We start from the raw sequence: 24,642 nt of genomic DNA, 5'->3' as shown, positions 1-24,642 counted from the left end.
TTTTAATGCATGATCGCCAGTAAAAAGCTGTCGGATAAGCGCGGCTCCGTGCGCGAGCTTTTCCGGTTGTTGAATAGCGCGATCGCGCACGATTCCGGATCGCTAATACGAATGCGCGACCGATAATCCGATTCTGCTTGATGAATCAGGGGCAATGTTCTTACCGTTGTCGGTCACCATAGTTCCGATTTTCAATTGTCGCAGGGAAAGCCATGTCACCTGGTCAAGTTGCTGGTGTGGCTTTGCATGAACCACATTCACCCAGTGGGCCGTAAAGGACATGTGTTGTCCCTGACCGTAGTTACAGCTCCACACGTCGGCGCTGCCGTGCACTTTGGCAGACACCGACAGGCTCAAGGACTGGCCCACCTTCTGTTCTACATATTTGTGCAGGGCTGGCACTGCCTTTTTCACAAAGAACTGACAGCTTGGGACTCTCCACCTTGGCTCGGCACAAGCAATCAGGTGGTGCAGAGTCCACCACTTGGAAAGGGAGGGACTGCAGCACCAGCAACTGGGACAGGAGCACATTCAGCTTCTGCGCCGTTGGATGGGTGCACGCATACTGTTGTCTCTTGGCAATTGCTTTGGTGATCCATTGCTGATGGAAAGACTGATGAGGAGTAGGAGGAGCAGGAGCATCTGGACCAGCAGAAGATGGAAATGACATACAGCTCCCTTCGGCTGAAGTGGTGGAGCCTTGACTGCCTGAAAGCCGGTGCGTGCCACTGGTGATGCAGAGGTTGCTGCGGCAGGCTGGACCACCACTTTATGGTGACGCAGCATATGTTGGCACAGGGCCATGGTGCCAACATTTGCACCCTGGCCACACTTCACCTTCTGCCCACAAATTTTACATATGGCCATGTTAACCTCCTCCAGCGGCTTAACAAAAAATTGCCATACCGCCGAGTAGGTGATTTTCCCCCCATCACTCCGCACTGACTGACTGCTACCACCGCTGCCTCCGTGAACCCCGAAGCAGGTGGTCTACCCCGGGCAAGTTTGGCTCCTGACCTCCCACTGCTGCCACCCTGCTGACTACCAGCCATGCTACCACCTTGCTAGCTCAGCCGCTGCCTCACGGGCAAGCTGCCACCCTCTTCTCCTGATGATGATGAAGCCCCTTCTTCACCTGGCTCCCAAGTGTGATCGGCTTTATCATCATCGAGTAGTGTATGCACGCACTAATGTCCTCCTCAACGGTCTCTTGGTCAGGAGCCTGACCGCTTGCAACACCACCTCCCACGCCACTCCCCTCATCACCACTTGCCCGCCTAATTGAGAATGCGGCGGATGTCTCCTCCAGATCTTGGCTGGGCAGTAGCTGCTGACTGTTCTCTACTAACTGGTCCTCGCTGTATAGTGGAGCTGAGCCCACAGCATACAATACTTCTGTGGCTGAGGGAACAGCAAAGGAAAGGGGCAAGTTGAGGACAGGTGAGGGCACAGGGTCTGCTCCCAGGCCATGCCAACTAAGGGTTGTGTCTGACGAACCCAACGACTGTTGGCTGAGTGTGTCTGATGTCACTTGGAATGAAGTGGATGACTGAGTTAACCAATCTAGAATCTCTGGGTTGCTGGTCAAGACACGACCGCTAGATGACACCGGGAGCTCAGGCCTCTCACTGCGACTCCTGCTGACACGCCCCCTTACTCTGCTGTGACCTCTGCCTGCGCCAGAAACATTTAGGCCTCTGCCACTCCTCTGTGCATGGTCTGCCACTTCTCTGTCTGACATACTTAAAAGCGATGAATATATTTTTATTTTTGTACAGAAATAGGCCAATAAACGCTTTTAGCAACAATAACTGCAAAAGGGAACTGCGTATATATTTTTCTTTTTGTACTCAAATACGTCACCAAATGCTTTCACCAAATATAACTGCAGAAGTGAACTGAGAATATATTTGTATTTTTGTCTGCACTTGTAAATCGCTTTTCTAGCACTGTCCCTAGCGCCTTCTGACATCTCTCCCTGCACTAAGATGCTGTGAAATGATTCCTCCCTATCCTTTACCTGCACTTATAAATAGTTTTTTTAAATTTTTGAGCACAATGAGGTTTCTACTAGCGACTGCACACGTCTCTCCCTGCACTCAGAACGCTGTAAAATGTCTTAATCCAAGATGGCTGAGGCTATTTAAAGGGGTGTGACATCACAGGGCTGGCTGGCTACTGATTGGCTGCATGAATGGCATTATGAGTAATCCGCCTTCCCAGAGTTCCTTGCTCCATGTCCTCACACGTGTAGCCGCCATTTTAGAAAAAATGTTGAAAAAATTTGTTTCAACGAATCGCAAGGGAATTCGGATTCATTGCGAATCAAATTTTTTCTGAAATTCGGATCGAATTCCACTTTGTCAGCTTTGATTCTCTCATCTCTTCTGTCCATAGTTGTACTGACAAATGTTTGATCAGAATTTTGTTACATAGGCAAAAAGTATCAGTTAGAAGTTCTGCATTAATCTATTCACCTTAACTAACCTTACAAATCTACTTTAGTCCTGCCCACCCTCTATTACTTATGGTGTTTATTTTTTATCTACAGCTAGTGGAGCGCCCTTGCCAGCACCTCCTCCACAGGACACAAATTCCCCATTTAAATGTATTTCTCAATTTTAGATATTGTGAACATTTCTTTAGAACCATGAATATAAACTAGGATATAGTTTGTTAGGCCTAGCTCCATCAAGTATCCTTAGGAGTGTATGACTAGCTTCATGTCTATGTAGCTTTTAACAGAAGACAAAGGTTTAATGCCAAGTTTGTCCCTTTTGAAAACCCACAACCTTCATTGCCAACAAACTGCATCACTTTAGTACTATAGCCATAATTACATTTGTCCCAGGAATAACCTTTTTTTCCTGTTTGGCACGGTGTAAACAGCAAAACAGTCATAACTTGATGAGATGACATAACTTGAATTCTTTAGCACTGTGCAATTTAAGACATAGCTGTATATTACACTATTACATTTGCTCAGTACTTACCTCTCTTATTTTTTTTGGCCTCCTTCCATATACACAGCCAGTTCTACATTGATGGAGGCAGCCAGCCTTCCTGAGGAGGTTCCAAGCCCCCCACCACCCTCGCCTCCGCCTCTTCAACCCCGGTGACATGGCAGACATCCTCCTGGTAAGTTTTTAGTTTAATTAGTTTGTTTTTTACAAGGACAGTACTTTTCCTAAATGTTTTTACCAAACTCTTCCGGTTAATATATTATTTGTTTTGTCTTCACCCGCCAGGAAGTAGACGGGATAGCCTGTATAGGCTGCAGAGGAGGATGTCTGCCAAGGAGCACCAGATGAGGAAGGCCCCTCCTCGGGGTATGCCCGGGCGGTACCGTTTTTAAAACGTTTAAAAAATTCAATTTTGTAAATATGTTTTTAAAAAGTTTGATAATGTTATATTTTCATGTTGTATTATTATATGTGTTGGGTTTTGCACATTTCTGTTATGGGGGAGAATAAAAAAAAAAGTTTGTAAAAAAAACTAAAAGCCAGATTTTGTGAAGGTTATTTTATTTGTTTTGAAGTACACATTAAAAATTGTGTTCCAGCCTTGCCAATCCAATTCCATCCTTAACAAAACAAAAAAAATAAACCTTAGTTTTTACACAATGGTTGTTTGAACCATAAAATATTGAACATGCTCTTATCCTACACCAACCTGTTTGGAAGCTTGGCCGAGTTTGCTCCATTCCTGCATTGGTCACTTCATCAGCCAAATATCCTGTGACCTTAAAAGTAACAGAATTGGGTATGTTAGATATGTCCTCTTCAAAATATATGTAATTGTAACATCATTAAAGAATACATTTGGCATAGAATACACAGCTGAACACCTTAGTATGTCATTTTAACCAACAGAAATGTGGTTGACCTATTAGCAAGCACATTTATCTGTTACAGACAAGTGTCAGAGAAGTGAGGTGTGCCATATTTGATCCCCAGACATAACTAGATTTGTGTTCATTTAGTGAACAAAGATGCAATCGTGTATTTGGAAATAATGTTTAGCTTTTTTTAAGGTCATTACAGCAATACTTGTAGAGTATTGAGCTGAGACTTCATACTTGATTAAAATCACTTTTACAAACTGTTTTAAAAACAAATTTACAAACTGGAACATTCTTCGGAGATTAGATAGCAAAACTGCATTTGGAGCATACTTGGGCCACATCAAAAGAAACTTAGATAGGTAAAGTGTCAAAGTGCGAGGGTCACTAACCTGTGGACATTGGGCAAACACAAAATAGAGATTAAGCTATCTTTACAAATAGGTGTCTTCACACAGGATGCCAACTCAAACCCACACTTTAGATCTCATGGAGTCCAGAAAATATTGAGTGAATGACAGGAAGAATGTGAAGAATGTTCTCACCTGGCACCCCGGATCCATCTTTATACTTCGCCCAAACGGGGCCTGAGCAGGATCACGGGGTGGGCTGGCAGGTGCACAGGGTGGGTGGCCAGGAGGTGGAGGTGGCCAGGCAACAGCGGGGAACAGAGTGGAGCCGGGGAACAGGGTGGAGCCGGGGAGAAGGATGGAGCCGGAGAGAAGGATGGCGCTGGCTGCTCTGCAGGGGATGGGGGGCCAGCAGGACCCATTCTGATTTGACTACCCAGCCTGTGAATAATTGCCTGATTAAGCTGAGATTGTTGGCCCAGGGATTCACTTAACATGTTACAGAGATGGTCAACTCTGAACATGTAGGCCTCCAAAGTTGCCTATTGTTGTTGGACCAATTCTATCAGATGCTGCATGGCCGCCAGATGTTGTTGGTTAAATTCGATTGTTCAGGTAAATGCGATTTTGAATGAGATTTTCATGTAGGAACGTAAGGACCTGTTCCAAATTATTTGAACTTGGGGAAGTCATCCTTGACTCCACTAATCTATCAAAGTGGCCAATCAGCCTCTGAGTGAGGCTTAGAAGCTGGCTGCCCACACTGGGTTGACCAAATCCACCTGCATCCACTGGTTGCTACAAAGAGAAAAAAAAATTACAAAAAAATATCACATAACTTTGTGGGTCACCATGACATTATGCAGACAGCATCCTTTCATTGGAACATCAACACATGTTAGACAAAAGGTTAGACACATTTATTCTGAATCCTAAACATTAAACATGGGTTGCATACGGAAACCTCGGGTGCCTCCTTTTATTCTTGTGGTAAATGTCCACCTGAGGCACCCTAGACAAAAAAAAAACACAAATGGAACACATTGGGAAAGGTTCATTCCCCCAACACATCCCAAAATATACACTAATGGATCAGTTCTTGCCTACCTCCACAGTGGATGCAGCCAGTGAAAACTCTTCAGAACCAGAAACCAGCAGACATGGATGTTCTACAAAGGCACATGATATATCACATCAAAATGAATGAATGTGGTGACAAATCTTCACATATCAAAAGTCCCCAATATTTCACACAGGCAGAATTATTTTTTACATTTAGATGGAAATTAGAGTCCACTTTAAATATTTAACTCAATAAGCAGGCAGACATTCCCAAAGGAAGGCTGCGCCAGAAACATCTCCCACGAAAATTTAACAAATCCTATATATATATATATAGATATTTTATAGAGAGATCAAAGGTTATTTTTTAGCTTTTAAAAGGCTGAACACACACACAAACCAAATTACCTATATTCTCCTCCAGGCTTCTATGCAGTGGATCAATGACCTCCTCCTGTAGATGGTGATCTTTTAAATAAAGCACTAAAACAAATGAAATAGAGTGAGCTTGACTCTAACCCAAGTTCATTTGGATTGATCGGTTCACCAAAAATATAACCAAAAAACAACACTCCCAGAGCAAAAAATATGTGAACTGAAACACTAATATTACACATGAGTGTGGTTATAAACATGATTAGAGACAGGTGCACAATGTCAACCAAGATATACCATGAAGGTTCATCTTTCCAGGAGGAAGCCCAGTGTCAAATCAATGCAAAGTTACATCCTCTTCATCCACATCACCCCGAGGGCAGGAGGGGACTGCTGTGTCTCAGGACGTCATATTGTAAAAAAAATGAAATACACACATTGTTGATGCGGTCAAAAGAAGGTAAAAATACACTAAAGAAGTCATTTTAAAAAAAAATCTCATATTTCACCCCAAAGTGAAAGGAGCAGCAGCAACGGTGGCGGTGGTGGCAGCGGTGGTGGCTGTTCTCCTTGGCTCCATGTTACTAGCAGGAAAAAAATAAAAGAGTTATGGGACAACACACCGAAAACATTTTTGGACGAATAAAGTAAATGGTGTATTCTTACTTTCAGTTCTGTTTTCCTTGTAGCAGCCTTCTGATTTGTGTGTTGTATTTTTTTTTTGTGTTTGTCAATTTTTTCTTTGCATGCAGAATGGCTAAGAAGCTCTGTGGAAATATATTGGGAATACAATATGTGCGCATGTTCATGCGCGTTACGTGCGCATGTTCACGCGCGTTACGTGCGCATGTTCATGCGCGTTACAAGCGCACGTTCATGCGCGTTACAAGCGCACGTTCATGCGTGCTCAAATGTGCACCGGGGCGAGGAATATGCATGTTGTTACCATGGAGGAGGATATTGTGGTGGAGTTGCTTTTAACCACTGCTGTTGTGGCAACAAACACAACTCTTCTGGTTACTGCAGAGGAGGAGCAGCAACAACAACCCGAGGAGCAGCCTTTAACTTTACAACGTGTCTGGGAGCCACGCGTTTTCTTGGAGCGTAGCCACCTGGATAATATACGTGACCAAGATGTCAAAAGGCATTTCTGCCTGTCCCGCCAAGTCATCCATGTCCTGTACAGCTTGCTGGTAGCTAAAATTGCTCCAAAAACAAAGAGAAGCCAGGCTGTGCCAGAAATGACCAGGCTCTTGGCCACTCTCTATATTTTAGGAAGGAGTTCCCTTCAAACCTCCTCGGCCCTAATTTGTGGACTAAGCCAGCCTACAGTTTCCAGTTTTTTATGAAGGTCATAAATGCCATTGTTGACCTTGTCCCACTATATATTCAGTTCCCTCAAACATCTCAGGAGTGGAGAAAGGTAAAGGTGGATTTCTTCAGGTGAGCTGGATTTCCTAATGTTTTGGGGGCCATCAATGGCACCCATGTGGCAATTGGCCCCTAAACTGCAGGAAATCACCTTTCGCAACTGGAAGCGATATCATTATCTGAATGTACAAATAGTCTGTGATGCCAACGGGATAATCATGAATGCACGCACAGGTTTCCCAGGATCATGCCATGATGCCTATATCCTGTGTCAGACAGCCCTCTACCAGAAGTTCCTCTCTGGAGAAATGCCTGAGGGCTGGTTAATAAGTAATGTATAATGTCGTTACTGTAATACAACTAACAGTAGTAAAATCATAAAGACACCTATTATGTTGCTATGTCCCTTTGCATTGTCAGAATGCTAGGCTATGACCTATATTGTATATATGTCATATTTTGTGCTAACATCTAATTTAGCAAATAGTTTATACATTTTGAACAATATTGGGAGCATGGGGGAAGAACTAACTTTCAGATATTCCCAGAAGCCCTAGTATAATTACTATGTTCTTAGCTTACAGTACCTCAGTGTGTTAGTCAGTAGTAACAATGGCTCATAACAACCAAAAAGCAATAAAGTGACCGAAGAGCACAACCCTTAACAACCTTTGTAAAAAAACTCTAGTGTTACATTGCATTTGCAGAACACTTACTATACCAAGAACTACCACTTATTATGTTTGTCTTTTAACAGCTGACAAGAGATATGGGCATCTTCCATGGCTTATGACAGCTGTGCATCACCCCCGGACAGAAGCAGAGAATAATTACAACAAGGCTCTGGATAAAACCCAGGGGGTTGTGGAGCACATGATCAGGCTGCTAAAAGCACGGTCTTTGTGCTTGGCGCAGCCGGTGGTGAACTGCTCTACGCACCTTGGAAGGTTGCCAAGTCATCATGGGATGAGTCATCATGGCATGCTGCGTCCTGCACAACCTGTGCTTGCACCATGGTTATACCTGGCGATTCCAAAGGAACTCGAGCCAGAGGTGCCCCAACATCCCGCCTCGTGCTCCCTAAGCACAGCAGAGGGCCGTCGAATCAGGGATGAACTTATTGCCAATGTCTTTGCGCGAGAGTATTTACATATGTTTACAATGCATGCATTACATATCTCAGCACATCATGTTTAGGTTACAAACCAACCTAGCAGTTTAAGTCATAGCAAGCACACTTTAATCGTTTGGGAAATGAAATAGCAGACATATTTGTGTAAGAGCTGGACCTTTATGTGACACTTTACAAAAACACATGCCAAACTGGGGCAGAGTGAAATCCTAAATGTTTCTTGATACATCTTTGACAACAATCCTTTTTTCATATATGTGATTTCTATCAAGCCAAACTACAAATAAATTTTAATTAAATCACAAATGCTTGGTGACAATTTTTGACAGTTCATACTATTCTGTGATGACATAATATGAAGTGGTAACTAGTATATATACAGCTTGATCTAAATTAGTTTGCAGTGTTGCAAAGCAAACAAAAAAGTATCAAAACAGTACAACAAATGTAACAATAAATTATTGAATTTTGTGAATAAGTAAAATGTACCATAAAAATGTAACACTTACCCAAACGAAGATGAAGCATTAAACATTTAAATTGACCTGTAATGGACTGTAGATGCGCACAGAACAGGGAGCAGGTGTGCACCAATTAATTGCTATGACCTCACCATTGACAGAGCTTAACAGATCCTCCTGAATGGCGCAGCTGCAAACTAATTGCCTTAATTGGCGGATTTGCAACCCCTATTGCTCATTTCTCAAGGCAGGAATCCGGCTGGCAAGTGAAGGCGAGTGTACTAGCAGTCGGCTCTGGCCCGAAGAAAAATGCCTTGTATATCGGCGCCTAAATACTCGCCTCGAGCTTCCCTGTATTTGCTTGTTAAATCAGGGCCCGAGTCTTGAACACCTAAAAATGAGAACAGCAAGAAAAGCAAAAACAGATAGTGGAAGATCATTCCAAGAGACCTGGACAGAGTCATTTGGAGTGATTGAACACAATTGAAAAGCATTATGTATTCTGTGTAATGAGAGTGTTGTGTGTTACACATCAAGTGTCAGTTGGCAATTTGACACCAACTGCAAAAGTGTGGCCAAACGTCGGTGAAACTGAAAGAAAGGGGAAATTGAGGAAATGTCATTCCCAGTATCTTCATTTTTGTAACTATTTTTTAGAACAAATCATCTGACAGCTGCCAGTTTTTAAATTTCACTGTGTATAGCAAAACATGGTAAGCCCCTCTCTGATGGGGATATTATCAAAACGGCCATGGTGTCTGGGAGTAAATCCCTTTTTCCTGATTTTAAGAAAAAACAGAAATACTTTTAATGATCGCGTCCAGTGCATGGCAAGTCATGTAAGTCAGCTCACCACTGACATACAAAAGGCAGCCTGTTATTCTATGTGCTTGGATGAAAGCACATATATAAATAATCATAGAAGGCTAGCAGTAATTTTGCATTATGCTGTTGGTGAAACCATAAGAGAAGAGCTGGTGAAACTGATGTCTTTGCCTAAAAAAACACAAGGGATAGATATCTACAATGGTGTGATGGAGGCTTTTTTGTCACAAGATATAAGACTAGAAAAGGTTTCAATTAGTGGGGGCAACATCTAGTTTCATACAGTTCTTTGTTAAAGAAACAAAAACATTAAGTATTTCAGTTCCATTGTAATATACATCAAGAAGTTCTTTGTGCCAAGGAAATCAGCAAAAAATGTCCTCAAAGATGTCACAAAAATGGTAAACTACATCATGGCTTGATGTGCTCTGAATTTTCGAAAGTTTCAAGTACTTCTTGAAGAGGTTCCGGCACAGTATAATTGTTAACCTATATACAATAATGTCTGGTGGCTGAGCAGACTACAAGTCCTGCAGAGATTTGCCTGCTTGGATGAAATTAGGCTGTTTATGAATAAAAAAGGGCAGGAATACACACAGCTCACTGATGTGGCCTGGCTTACCAACCTCATGTTTTCTTTACAGATTTTACACTACACTTTAATGTACTGAACAAACAACTACAAGGTGTAGGAAAAACAGCAGGAAGGATGTTTTGTGATATCAAAACATTTGAGGGAAAACTGTAAGTTTTTTTAGAGATCTTGAAAGTGGGCTGCGAAAATACTTTCCAATTCTAAAAATGCATTTAGAACATACTACATTTGCAGACAATCCTACAAGCCATCAGGAAATCTACAAGGAATTGTCTAGCATTGTAGCAGCTGCAAAGGTGAATTTTAGTAACAGATTACAGTTCCATAAGATGGAGACAACCCTGTGTTTTCTTACTTCTCCAGATAAAGCCAAATTTGAAGAACTTGATATTTCTTGCTTACACTGGTTAGTTTTAGGCAATCTGAAAATGGAGCTATTGAAATTGCAAGAAAGCTCCAGGTGGAAAAATAAAATCTATGACCTGCATGAAACACTTGAAAAGATAGAAGAGATGACAAATTACAGCACTGTTTGTTCTGAAAATTAAACCCTTAAAGTGTGGAATTCTCTGCCAAATAATTTTAGGACAATAAAAGCACTTGGGATTGCTTTCCTTGCTTTGGATCACCGTATGCTTGTGAGCAGCTGTTTTCAGTTTTGAATTATATCAAATCTGACATCAGAAACAGACTGTCCTGAGTGGTGCATGTGTTGCTCGCAAACTAACAAAGTATGTGCCAAGGTTAGACATCTTATCAGTGTCATGCTTAGGCAGACAGGGTTACTAAGGGGAGCTATGGCTTGCACAAAAGTGGTGTGAGCCCTAAGAAGGGCCAAGGGCCAAGGAGTCTAAGCGGCATCCAGGTCTTCTCCAGAGCCTCTAGTAGTGAGAATGTTGTGCTGCTGGTTACCGCCAGGATGCGCTCCTTGGGCACACCAGGGTGGGCAGGAAGATGCACTTTACCAAATCACTAAGAAGAAAAATCCTCAAGGAAGGCCGGGGTCAGGGCAGGCAGCAAGCAAGAGAGGTCAGGTCACAAGCCAGAGGTCAAATAGCAGGGATCCAGGAAATAAACGCCAGTCACCCAAGGGCCACTGCAGACACAGGGAACACAGGAGACACTGGAAGCAACAGGAGGCACAGATGACAGGTGACAGAAATATACACATTATAGACAGAGAGGAACACTGGAACAGCACAATTGAATAGGCTAGGAAACAACAGACTGGGCAACAAGGGTATAACACAGGAGCAGGACAGATGTCAATCAAGCAACAGGTGTGCAGGAGCTAGCTTAAAAGCTAGGGGGTTGGCACTAGTGGTGACACGTTGCACAAACGCTGAGTGCTGTGTCTGTGCTAGCTAAATAGTCAAGGGTGATTTAGAGGCTGTTTTCTGATTGGCCGGGGGGGGGGCATACTGCTTAAATCTGGAAGAGCAGGCACGCCTGGGCTCAAAACTGCAGGCATGAGCAAGAGAGAGGTGCCTCATCAGCATGCATACAAAAGGCAAAAATCAAAAAAATTGATCAAAAACAAGCCAAATGTAATCTTTTACTTTTCAATAAAAAGTTGTTTGTATTATTGAAAGCTCTGGTATTGTGTTTTTAATTTAAGACAAAACATGTTAATGTTAGAGATGAGCGAGAATGCCAGGCGAAAATTTCCTCAAACTTCCGATGGTTCGACAAAATTTCGGCAAACTGATTTCGCGAAAACCATCAGAAGATCAAGGAAATTATAATAGGAGGATTCACAGGGGATTCACAGGATTCCCTGGAGAATCCTCCTCTTTGTGATCCCCGGGGAACTAGAGGTTAATTAACCCCTAGTGCCAGGGATCGCACACTGTTGTCAATGAATGCAGCCACGGCCGCATTTATTGGGAAGATCCCCAGGCACTAGAGGTTAATTAACCTCTAGTGCCTGGGGATCACAGTGGAACTGCATAAGAACTCTCAATTGAGAAAACTCCATTGAGAGTTCTTCTGCAGTTCCATTGTGAACCCTGGGTACTAGAGGTTGATTAACCTCTAGGGCCCCAGGATCGCAGTGGATTCTCAGAGTTGCAATCATTCTTGCAGCCCTGGGAATCCTGTTTGAAGAACTTTCAATAAAGAACTCTCCATTGAGAGTTCCTCTGCAGTTCCACTGTGATTCCCAGGCACTAGAGGTTAATTAACCTCTAGTGCAAGAATGATTGCAGTCCTGGGAATCCTGTTTGCGATCCCTGGCACTAGAGGTTAAATGGGGACAAGTATCCCCATTCAAAACCTCTAGTGCTCCCTGAATCAAAGAGCACTAGAGGGTTTGAATATGGAGACTTGTAGCCCATTTAACCTATAGTGCCAGGGATCGCACACTGAGCTGATCAATGAATGCAGCCGGCGTTGCATTTATTTATCAGCGCAGCCCGCAATCTCTAAACTAAAAAGTTGCATTTTGAGCACTCTCTAAAGTGTCTCTAAACCAGTCTCTAAATGGTTCGCCATCACTGACATAATAGTATTGTAAAATGTGGGGTTGAATAACACACAATTGATGATTGGAGTCTGCTATAGGCCCCCCAGTGCTAAGGAAGAAATTGAAAATCAACTTCTAGCTCAGACAGAAAAAGCAGCAATAAGTGGAAGTGTTTTAATCATGGGAGATTTCAACTACACTGACATTGACTAGAGTAATGACACTACAGGAACAGCAAAAGGGAGGAAATTTGTGAATTTAATACAAGATAATCTTTATTTAGAAGACAGTTTTTAGAAGCCCCAATTAGAAATGATACTCTGCTGGACCTAGTTCTTTCTAACAATGCAGAGCTTATAACAAATGTGCAAATAAAAGAGAATCTGGGTAGCAGTGAACATAATATGAGTTCATTGTTAGCTGTAAACAGGAATCAAAAACAGGAAAGATAAAAACATTTAATTTTAAGAGAGCAAATTTTCCATTATTAAGAGCGGCTCTCTGTGACTTGGACTGGGAGAAAATATTGTCCTCAAAGAACACAGAACAGAAATGGGAATGTTTCAATTCTGTTCTACAAAAGCAAACTGAAAAATATATTCCAATGGGTAATAGGTTTAAGAGGCTAAAACTAAAACCTATTTGGCTTACAGCTGATGTTAAAAAAGCCATAAGGAACAAGAAAAGGGGATTCAAAAATTATAAAAATTAAGGATCACCTTCATCATTTGAAACCTATAAAGAATATAACAAAAGATGTAAAAAGGAGATAAAATGTGCAAAACTTCAAAATGAAAGACTGATTGCAAAGGAAAGTAAGGCAAACCCCCCAAAAAATTTCAAATATATTAATAGCAAAAAGTTCAGATCTGAGCATGTAGGCCCTTTAAAGGTTGTCGCTAGGTTGGTAACTGGGGATAAAGACAAGGCAGATTTACTAAACACTTTTTTTTAGCTCTGTGTACACGAATGAAATTGACAGAGCTCAAGTCCAAATTATTAATAGCAATGTCACTGCCTTAAATGAGTCACAATGGCTCAGAATTGACATGATTGAGAAACAGCTGGGAAAAATTAAGGTTGAGAAAGCACTAGGACCTGATGGATTACTTGCATGTGTCCTCAAAGAGCTGAGCTCAGTTTTTTCAAAGCCATTATTTCTAATTTTTAGAGACTCTTTAGTCACTGGCAAGGTACCGATGGATTGGCGTAAGGCCAATGTGGTTCCTATCTTCAAAAAGGGAGCAAAGTCATTACCAGGTAACTACAGACCTGTTAGTTTAACGTCCATAGTTGGAAATATCTTAGAGAGTTTGATAAAGAGCCACATAGAGGAGTTTTCGCTAGAAAATAATATTATAAGTGATAGTCAGCATGGCTTCAAGAAATAAAGAAGTTGTCAAACAAATTTACTCTTTTTATGAGGAAGTAAGTAAACAGGTAGACAGTGGAATAGCAGATGATATAGTGTACTTGGACTTTGCTAAAGCATTTGACACTGTACCCCACAGATGGGTAATATGCAAGTTAGGGTTGATAGGTTTAGAAAAGTCAATCTGTAAATGGATAGAGAGTTGTAATTAATGATTCATACTCTGAATGGTCTAAGGTTATTAGTGGTGTACCCCAGGGTTCAGTGTTGGGACCTTTACTGTTTAACATCTTTATAAATTATATAGAGTTTGGGATTAAAAGTACCTTTTGTGTGTTTGCAGATGACACCAAACTATGTAATGTAACTATGTAACAAATTTTGGCTCTTTCTATCTACTCCCATAACCCAATTGTATTGCCCCCTTGTTTTAAAAGAAATTGTGCTTTACCTTAACATAGAAAAACAGTACATTTACATTTAGATCTGCCTATACCCTGACTTTACACTACTGACTGCATACAGACATGATTTATAACAGTGACTTTTCAAACATTAGTCTGTCTTTAAATGATTTTTCCCACTTACAGTTGAGGAGGTAAATAAGCAACCATATGGTGGGCTTCCAAGTTGGGTCAATTGATTTTGTTTTTTCTGATGTATGTTATCTACTATTGTGAATATGGCACCTTGCAAAATTATTGCTTTGGGAGAATCTCTGTGTATATTTGATGGAGTTGGCTTGGGGTAATATTGTTTTATAGCATAGTGTTCATTTCAACCTAATCAACTGTTTCAGAAGGAAAATAAGCTATATCACCCTATGTTTCTTGTAAATCCATACAGGATGTCTATAATCTACAAGCAGACCTGGATGTACTGTTTGATTGGACAGCCAAGTGGCAAATGACATTTAATATAGATAAATGTAAAATTATGAACTTGGGAGCTAACAACATGCATGCTTCATACTGTCTAAGGGGAACACATTTGGGGAAGTCAGAAATGGAAAAAGATCTGGGGAGTCTGGTAGATCATAGACTTAATAACAGCATGCAATGCCAAGCTGCAGTATATAAAGCTAGTAAAGTACTTTCTTGTATTAAAAGAGGAATAGACTGCAGAGATGGAGACATAATCCTGCCCCTGTACAAAGCATTGGTGAGACCACATCGCGGATCCCTCCGCCTGCAGAGACAGACAAGCTGTGAGCAGAGGAGCAGCCTTGGTTATGCTGCTTGCTACTGAGGGGTCTCCCTCTGTGGCTGGGAACCCCAGGGACACCGCAGGCTCGCAGGGCGGGTAAGTTCCTTACACTGTTATACAGGGTAAATAAAAATAAGGGTAAAGCAAATTTTTCCCATGCCACTCAAGATTTTCCACTTTTTGAAGGGAATAGGGAAAGGAAGAACAAGTAAAGGGATAAGCAGGAAAGCAAAAGCAGAGCGCAAAAGGGAAGAGAAAGGAAAACAAAGTGAGGAAAACAAAATAAAAAATATGAGAAAAGAAGAGGGGAAGAGAGGCAACTTAACATCCAGACATCTTGAGAATCGTTGTTCAGGGCAGAAGGGTTACTCTGTACCTTTCAAGCTTGAGGTAAGGTTATCCATTCTATAAATACACTGGATTCTTGAAAACGATTGCCTGATCCTTGTGGGCTTCATCTATCTCCATATCGTGGGTTTTCAGGGCTTTGGCTGGGTATAGCATATAAGCTTAGGGATGAGCAAGAAGGCCTCTGACAGTCTCACAAAAAATTTCCTCAAACTTCTGATGGGTCCGCGAAATTTCGGCGAACCAATTTTGCAAATTTTCCTAAAGTCAATGGGCTGATTTTAAACATTATTAGCAAAGCCCCTATACATGTTAGAACCACCAAATTTGCTAGGTATGTGTAGGAGAACACTGGCAATAAGGGGAAAATACAAAAGTTCCAAAAGACCTTGTGGTTGTCAAGAAAATGACAGGCAAAGTGATAGCATAGAAAATAGCATTTTTGCATGATGGACAGCGTCCAGAAGGCAGCATAAACATTAGAACATTGAGAAAGGGTGAACTCAACCCACTAGCAACAGTCTCTGCTGTCAAAACAGCATAAGAATGCATTGTTGTTTAGTGTACGCACCCCTATTTAATTTATATAGCTGCATAATTTGTTTATGCTATATAAATCCTGTTTATTAATAATAATATTTGCTAGCTGGCATCATGACCTGGATGAAATGTGTTAGGAATGCCACTCATAAAGTTGTGGACAAGTGGCTTGGTGACCTTAGGCAAAAAGATGGAGGACCAGAGACAGGGCGTGGGTCAGCAAGAGCAGTATCAGTGTGTGGCCTCTGGTCAGCTATCGCCAGGGAGACCGTATAGGTAGGTGTCATGGAGAGCTGGGTGTAGTGCATCCTCAATGCCACCCAGAAGTGTACAACTTTAGAGAATGGAGTACTGACAGGCGGCAGCAGCAGGAGGAGGCGTTGGGCCCTGAGACGGAACCTGGACCACATTGGTAACTGGCATCTAAAGCTGGGTGTAGTGCATCGTCAATGCCACCCAGAAGTGTACAATTTTAGTAAATGGAGTACTGACAGGCAGCAGCAGCAGCAGGAGGAGGAGGCGTTGGGCCTTGAGACAGAGCGGGGACCACATTGGTAACTGGCATCTAGAGCTGGGTGTAGTGCATTGATAATGCCACTCACCCAGAAGTGTGTAATACAGTTTTAGTGAATGGAGTAGTGACAGGCAGCAGCAGCAACAGCAGGAAGAGGAGGCGGTGGGCCTGAGAAGAAGTGGGGACTGCAGCAGTAACAGCAGGAGGAGGCAGTGAGCCATAGCAACAGCAGGAGGAGGAGGAGGCGGTGGGTCATGAGATGGAGCGGGGACCACATTGGTACCTGGCATCTAGAGCTGGGTGTAGTGCATCGTCAATGCCACCCAGAGGTATACAATTTTAGTATGTAGGGTACTGACAGGTTGCAGCAGCAGCAGGAGGAGGAGGAGGTGCTGGGGCCTTATACGGAGTGGGGACCGCATTGGTAACTGGCATCTAGAGCTGAGTGTAGTACATTGACTATGCCACTCAACAAGAAGTGTGTATTACTTACTGTGTGGAGTACTGACAGGCAGCAGCAGCAACATCAGGAGGAGGAATGCGGTGGGCCCTAAGACGGAGCAGTGACCCCATTGGTAAATGGCATCTAGAGCTGGGTGTAGTACATTGACAATGCCAGCAGAGGTATACAATACTAGTGAGTGGAGTACTGACAGGCGGCAGCAGCAGCAGGAGGAGGAGGAGGCGGTGGGTCATGAGAAGGAGCGAGGACCACATTGGTAACGTGCATCTAGAGCTGGGTGTAGTACATTGACAGTGCCACCCACCCAGAAGTGTATAATACAATTTTAGTGAATGGAGTACTGACAGGCAGCAGCAGCAACTGCAGGAGGAGGAGGCGAAGAGTCCCGAGAAGGAGCGGGGACCCAATTGGTAACTGGCATCTAGAGCTGGCTGTAGTGCATTGACAATGCCACCCACCCAAAAGCGTGTAACACAGTTTTAGTGAATGGAGTACTGTCAGGCAGCAGCAGCAACAGCAGGAGGAGGAGGAGGAGGCGGTGGGCCTTAAAAAGGAGCGGGGACCGCATTGGTAACTGGCATCTAGATCTGGATGTAGTGCATCGTCAATGCCACCCAGAAGTGTACAATTTTAGTGAATGGAGTACTGACAAGCGGCAGCAGAAGCAGGAGGAATGGGATGCGGTGGTCCCTGAGACGGAGCAGTGACCCTATTGGTAAATGGCATCTAGAGCTGGATATAGTACATTGACAATGCCAGCCACCAAGAAGTGTGTAACACAATTTTAGTGAATGGAGTACTGTCAGGCGGCAGCAGCAACATCAGGAGGAGGAGGCGGGGAGCCCTGAGACAGAGTGAGGACAGAATTGGTAACTGGCATCTAGAGCTGGGTGTAGTGCATCGTCAATGCCACACAGAAGTGTACAATTTCAGTGAATGGAGTATTGAGGGGCAGCAGCAGCAGCAGCAGGAGGAGTAGGAGCCAGTGGCCCTGAGATGGAGCATGGACTGCTTTGGTAACTGTCTTCTAGAGCTGGGTGTAGTGCACTGACAATGCCACCCACCCAGAAGTGTGTAATTCATTTTTGTGATTGAAGTACTGACAGGCAGCAGCAGCAACATCAGGAGGAGGAGGCGGTGGGCCTGAGACGGAACATGGATTGAATTGGTAACTGGCATCTAGAGCTGGGTGTAGTACATTGACAATGCCACCCAGAAGTGTACAATTTTAGTGAATGGAGTACTGACAGGAGGCAGCAGCAGCAGGAGAAGGAGTCCGTGGGCCCTGAGAAGGAGCGGGGACCGCACTGGTAACTGGCATCTAGAGCTGGGTGTAGTGCATGTTCAATGCCACCCAGAAGTGTACAATTTTAGTGAATAGAGAACTGAGAGGTGGCAGCAGCAGCACCTGGAGGAGGAAGAGGTGGGAGGGACTGAGATGGAGTGGGGGCTACATTGGTAACTGACATCTAGAGCTCGGTGTAGTACATTGACATTGCTACCCACCCAGAAGCGTGTAACACAATTTTAGTGAATAGAGTACTTACAGCGGCAGCAGTAACAGCAGGAGGAGGAGGTGGTGGGCACTGAGAAGGAGCAGGGACCGCATTGATAAATGGCATCTAGAGCTGGGTGTAGTGCATTGTCAATGCTACCCAGAGGTATACAATTTTAGTGAGTGGAGTACTGACAGACGGCAACGGCAGCAGGAGGAGGAGGAGGCGGTGGGCCCTGAAACAGGACAGAGATCATATTGGTAACTGGCATCTAGAGTGTGTAACACAATTTTAGTGAATAGAGTACTGACAGGCAGCAGCAGCACAAGGAGGAGGAGGCGGTGGGCCCTGAGAGGGAGCGTAGACTGCATAAGTAACTGGCATCTAGAGCTGGGTGTAGTGCATCGTCAATGCCACCCAGAAGTGTACAATTTAGGTGAATGGAGTACTGATAGGCGGCAGCAGCAGCAGGAGGAGGAGGAGGAAGCGGTGGCCCCTGAGATGGAGCAAGGACCGCATTGGTAACTAGAGCGGGGTGTAGTCCATTGTCAATGCCACCCAGAAGTGTGTAATACAAATACCTGAAATTTGTGAAGGGCCAGACCAAGATGTTTTGTGCGCCAGCACTGTTGCTGTGGTCTGTGGTGCCGGAATCGATAGGAAGATAGAGGATATTGCTATGCATTGTTTGCATCATGAAGTGGATGACATGAATGCCAACCCTCAATCTTATATTACTTAACTGAAAAATTAGGCAAAGGCAATGGTACCTATCAGTGTGGCAGTATTGGGGTTTTTCATCTGCAGTTTGTCGGCCTCCCGGAAGCAGCAGAAATGTAAAGTATATTGCTAGATGGCACAATGGCAAGCATGACATTGGCGATGAATGCCACCCCTGGACTTTGCGATAACTAGCGGAAAAATTCAACCAAGGCATGCTCAGCTGACAGGGTGTTGGTGATAGGCAGCCACAGACTCAGCACAGGAGCAGTGTTGGTTCACAGAGGCACCTTGGTTGGCCAGTGAGTACTTGTGTCAGTCAATCAGTGACATCTGCATTGGGGATATGATAGTTGTTAGTAGCCCACCTTTCCTTCATTTCAAAAAGGCAACTCTCATGATCGGTTGTCAGTGACCACTCTGCCAGCGGCACTGAAGGTTCGTTTAGGCAGAACACTGGATGCTGGGCACAAAAGATGCTTGATGGCATACTGTGCCAACTGCAGGCATATTTCAAGTCTGTTGACCCAAAAATTAATGACATCACTACTAGTGTTGGTCGAATATCTCAGTATTCGATTCGACAGCTATTTGATCAAATAGTGAGAAATTCTCTGGGTGATCCAATGCCGAATTTGAACACCATTGAAGTCAATGGTGCGAGAATTTGGGTATTTTTTAGGGTCTTTTAAGGGCTGCAAGAGCAATCAGATTGCTCTTGCAGTCCTTTACTAGTTGTATGTGTTCTTGGATAGAGTTTCTCGTTCCAAGAACCCATAGTACAGCGCTGCAACAGCGATTGCCGTTGCCACGCTGTGCTACTACTATGTATTTTTGGATTGAGTTTCCCTATCCAAGAATACAGGGCACTACAGGTGATGAACCCATAGTGCCCGGAGATAGTAGAGGAACTGCACAGGTAATTTGCAGTTCAGTTTCCCCACCTGTAGTGCCCGGACATTGTAGGGGAACTACAGAGGTCTGCAGTTTAGTTTCCCACGTGACGTAACAATGGAACTGAACTGCAGATTAACTCTGCAGTTTCACTATGACCTCGGAGCTCTACAGGTGATGAATGGGGACTTGTCCAAAAAGCTCTAAGAATACATAGTAGTAGCACAGCGCGGCAACAGTGATCGCTGCTGCAGTACTGTACTATGTGTTCTTGGATAGAGAAACTTTATCCAACAACACAGGACACTACAGGTGATGAATAGGGACAAGTCCCCATTCATCACCTGTAGTGCCCGGACACTGTAGTGGAACTGCAGAGGTCTGCAGTTTAGTTTCCCACGTGACGTCCCATTGGAGCTGAACTGCAGATTACCTCTGCAGTTCCACTACGATCTCTGTGCATTACAGGTGATGAATAGGGACTTCTCCCCATTCATCACCTGTAGTGCCCTGTATCCTTGGATAGAGAAACGCTATCCAAAAATACATAGTAGTAGCACAGCGTGGCAACAGTGATCGCTGCTGCAGCGCTCTACTATGTGTTCTTGGATAGAGAAACTCTATCCAACAACACAGGGCACTACAGGTGATGAATAGAGACAAGTGTCGGTAGTTCAGTTTCCCATGTGACGTCACATTTGAACTGAACTGCAGATTACCTCTGTAGTTCTGCTACGATCTCCGGGCACTATAGGTGATGAATGGAGTGCACATTCAACACCTATAGTGCCCGGAGATCTCACAATGACAGGAGGATTCTGACGGCTGCACAGCTGGGGAATTATAATGTCATTGTGGGAAAACCTGTACAAAAAGTTATTTAAAAAATCACAAACATTTATTAAATTACTTTAAAAATATTTTTTTTAAACACATTTTTACATTTTTTTGAATATTAAATCCCGTGTTTTTCATGTTGGGTCTAACCGAATTCGAAAAGTCATATTCGGGTCGAAAATAAGGACAACCCGAATTCAAATACAAACACTAGTCACTATCAGGACAGGCATCCCCCTCATAACTGCTGTCGTCAACACCACCACCACCAGCCAGAAAAGAGCGAACATAATCCTGCACCATGCGCTTCATCCGTTCTCGATGGTTATGCCCCTGCACTTCACTTGTTTGAGGTGGCCGCATCAGGTTTCACCAGGCATCCAGAAAATCCCCCCTGCCTTGGCCTAGACATTTGGATGTGTGTGGTCTGCTGCAACTACTGCTGCTGCAGCCGCTACAAGAGGATTCAGTGGAGGCAGTTTCCTCCTGAGATATCTGTGGGGCATGTGGTGCACAGAACTTCTTTGTAGCGGTGATCCAGAAGGGTGGCCAGCCAGTAATCATCCCAATTTTTGATGCTCCAAATGCGGGGTACCTCCGTAGGCATTGCAACATGTGGACACACATATAAAAAAGGGGTTCCCTGGGCTCATCCTCCTCCTGTTCCTTAGTAGGCGTCAAAACATCTTCCTCCTCATCATCCACCTCTTCCTCTTCAAGCTGCAGCAGTTCCTGTTGGTACATCGCCCGCACATTGCCTGGGGCGTGACAGCACAAATGCGGGTTTGACGGGTCCTGTCCAGCAGCCCCAACATGGTCTCCCTCATCATCATCATAATCATCTTCCACTTCCTCCTCCGCTTGAAAATCCTGATGCTGGCCAGTGTCCCTTCTTGCTCCTCCTGATGCTGGCTGTGCGCTATGGAGTATAATGTCACCCTCATCCTCCTACCCCATTTCTTCCCCTCGTCCCCCATTGCTACTTTTCAGTAGGCCACACAGGGTATTATCAAGCAGAAAGATTATGGGTATGTCATTGTTCCAGCCTGACCACTCCCGACTCACAACGTTTGTGGCCTGCTCAAAGGCGGCCAGTACCTTGCACAGCGTCTCCATCTGCAGCCACTGGTCACTGGTAAAATTGCTCAGTTGTGTGGCTGTACCAAGGGCCCCACTGCCTCCATGCACCACACTGACCAAGTAATGGCAGATGGCTAGCTTTTGCTCACACAGACGCTGGAGCATGTGCAGGGTGGAGTTCCATCTAGTCACAGTGACCCAAAAAAGTTTATGCGGTGGCAGCTTCTGTTGGCGCTGGATCTTGCTAAGCGCCACAGCGGCAGTAGGGGATCAGTGTACATGGCTGCAGATGGAGCCAGCCTGTTTTAGTAAGTCCTTCAGTGCTGGGTATATGCGGAGGAACTTCTGCACCACCAGGTTCAGTACGTGCACAATGCAGGGCACATGTGTTATGCGGCCCATGCGCAGCACGGCCACAAAGTTGGCCCCGTTGTCGCACACAATGTTGCCTGTTGTGAGCCGGGAGGGTGTCAGCCAAGCCTCAACTTCTCTGTGCAAAGCAGACTCTGGCAGTGTGACTTTTCTCCCCACAGGACATAAGTTTCAGCACTGCCTGGCAACGTGTGTGCTTGAGGGAGCCGGAGTGGCGTGCCCGCTTAACAACAGTGTCCTCCGCTGCTGTCCTTTAAGGAGGAGTGTTGAAAAGAGAGGGGTTGGCGGTAAAAGGAATAAAGAAGGAGGAGGAGGGAGAGGACTAGGGTGGCCCATGCTTTCCTATCACACCCCTCAGTGGGAGTACCAGGTGCTGCAATGCCTCTTGCAAAATACCACCCACTGAGCTATGCAAGGCCACCCAGTGAGCAGTGAAGGACAGGTAGTGTCCCACTCTGTGCCTGGTTGTCCAGCTGTCCATGGTGAAGTGGATTTGACTAGACACCGAGAATGCCAATGCCCAGGAGAGGTTACATATTACATGTGCATGTAAACTGGGTACAGCTGTGCAGGAGAAGTAATGCCTGCTTGGTATACTCAACCGCCGCTCTGCACAGGCCATCAGGTTACGGAAGGGAGCAGATTTCAAAATGCTGTACAGCAGTAGCTGCAAGGCCAATAGTTTGGCTCGACGCGAAATGAGCTCAATTACTCTTTTGTTGGTTGGGCCCATAGCCTGATGCCTTGCGCATAACTCCGGCAGAGTGCGCTGAAGGGACTGGGAGCCAGGGGAGCTGAAGGAGTCACTGAAGTACCCATCTTTCGGCGACAAACCTCATCTGACACCACGAAACCTGCGGGCAGAAGCTAATACTTCATTGAAGCTAGAAGTCTGTTTGGCACATACCTCCTTAGACATAGTAGCAATGATAGTTGGAGGTGGGGAAGGAGTCAATGTAGATGGGAGAAGATAGGATGATGTGGTTGCACCTCCTTCATGACAACTCAAGTACTGCTCACACTTTGGTTTTGGTTCTTGCGCATGTGGGAAAGCAGGGATGTTGTAACTAAATGTGATCTGGCCTATCCTTTGCGGATGTGCCTGTGGCACAATATGCAGATTTCTACGCACTTGTCAATGTCTTTCAGCGTGAAAAAGCACCACACTGGAAAGCCACTCTGCTGTTTTTTTTTTTTGCCTGCCTTTGCGTCTGCTGGGTGCCCTGCGTCTGCTCCATCTCCCCCATGGTCACATCATCACTGACTGTTCTCCTGCTTGTGCCTACTCTTTTGTGTGTTCTTTGGGACTCACATGAGGCAGATTTGCGGCCCCTTTCATCCCCAGTCTGTTGGTGCTGTTGCTGCTGCCTTTCCTCTACGTCTGTTTCGGAACTGCTGCTAGCCCTTACACACACCGGTGGTTTCCAGGTGACATCATGGTCATCATCATCCACATTTTCATCTAAGCCAACATGCAGTCACTGATCCAGAACCCTCACCCAGCAAGTGGTGACCACACTTACAAGGGTCTCAATGTCTGCGTCAGATCCTCTGGCTGTTTGTCAAACTGTCAAGTGAGAGTTATCAGGTAGTATAGCCACGCTAACTCCTGTCTTTGCTCCAGTCACTGCTGTGCTGGTTGCTGCTGCTGCAGAGGAGGAGCCTGCTGCAGAAGAAGAGCCTGCTGCAGTTGAGGCCCCTGGGACCTAGTCCACATTACTCTCCACATGACGTGGCTGTATGATTGAATTCCGCCCTCTCAATACATCTACTAGCGCACTGGTGTTTTGCACACATCTCTGTTTTGACCAATTGTGCTGCTGCCTCCAACAGTTTGCTGCTGCTGCTGTCCTACAGTGGCATACTCCCGGGGAGTATGCCACCTGCCAGGTGCGGCAGGTCGCCCAACGTCACACCTTCCCCTGCGTCTACGGCTCATGGGAGGGGGTGAGGTGAAATATGCCCATGGGCTGCAGGTGCCAACCCGGTGGTGGGAGACAATGTGAAGGAACTGGAGGCACTGTCAGCCACCCAATCTACTACCGCCTCTACTTTTTCTGGCCTCACTATTTTTACACCGGCATTTGGGCCTACAAAATAACGCTAAACGTTCTGTCGCCTACGTGCACCTGAGGAAGGTGTTACATTTGGGTGTGTAGTTGGCACAGATCGACCATGTCCTCTCCCTGCAACAGGAGCTCCACCAACACCAGCAGAACCATGACCAGGGCCATGTTCCTTATTTGATGCTCTCTTCATTCTTTGAGGTCACCCACTGAACTATATTAATTTCCTTGTCACGTATGCAGTGCAGGTGTACCTCA

Source organism: Pyxicephalus adspersus, chromosome 2, assembly GCF_032062135.1.
Source record: "Pyxicephalus adspersus chromosome 2, UCB_Pads_2.0, whole genome shotgun sequence".
Lineage (NCBI taxonomy): Eukaryota > Metazoa > Chordata > Amphibia > Anura > Pyxicephalidae > Pyxicephalus > Pyxicephalus adspersus.
The sequence above is the reverse complement of the archived record's forward strand: the minus strand, read 5'-3'. Positions refer to the sequence as shown.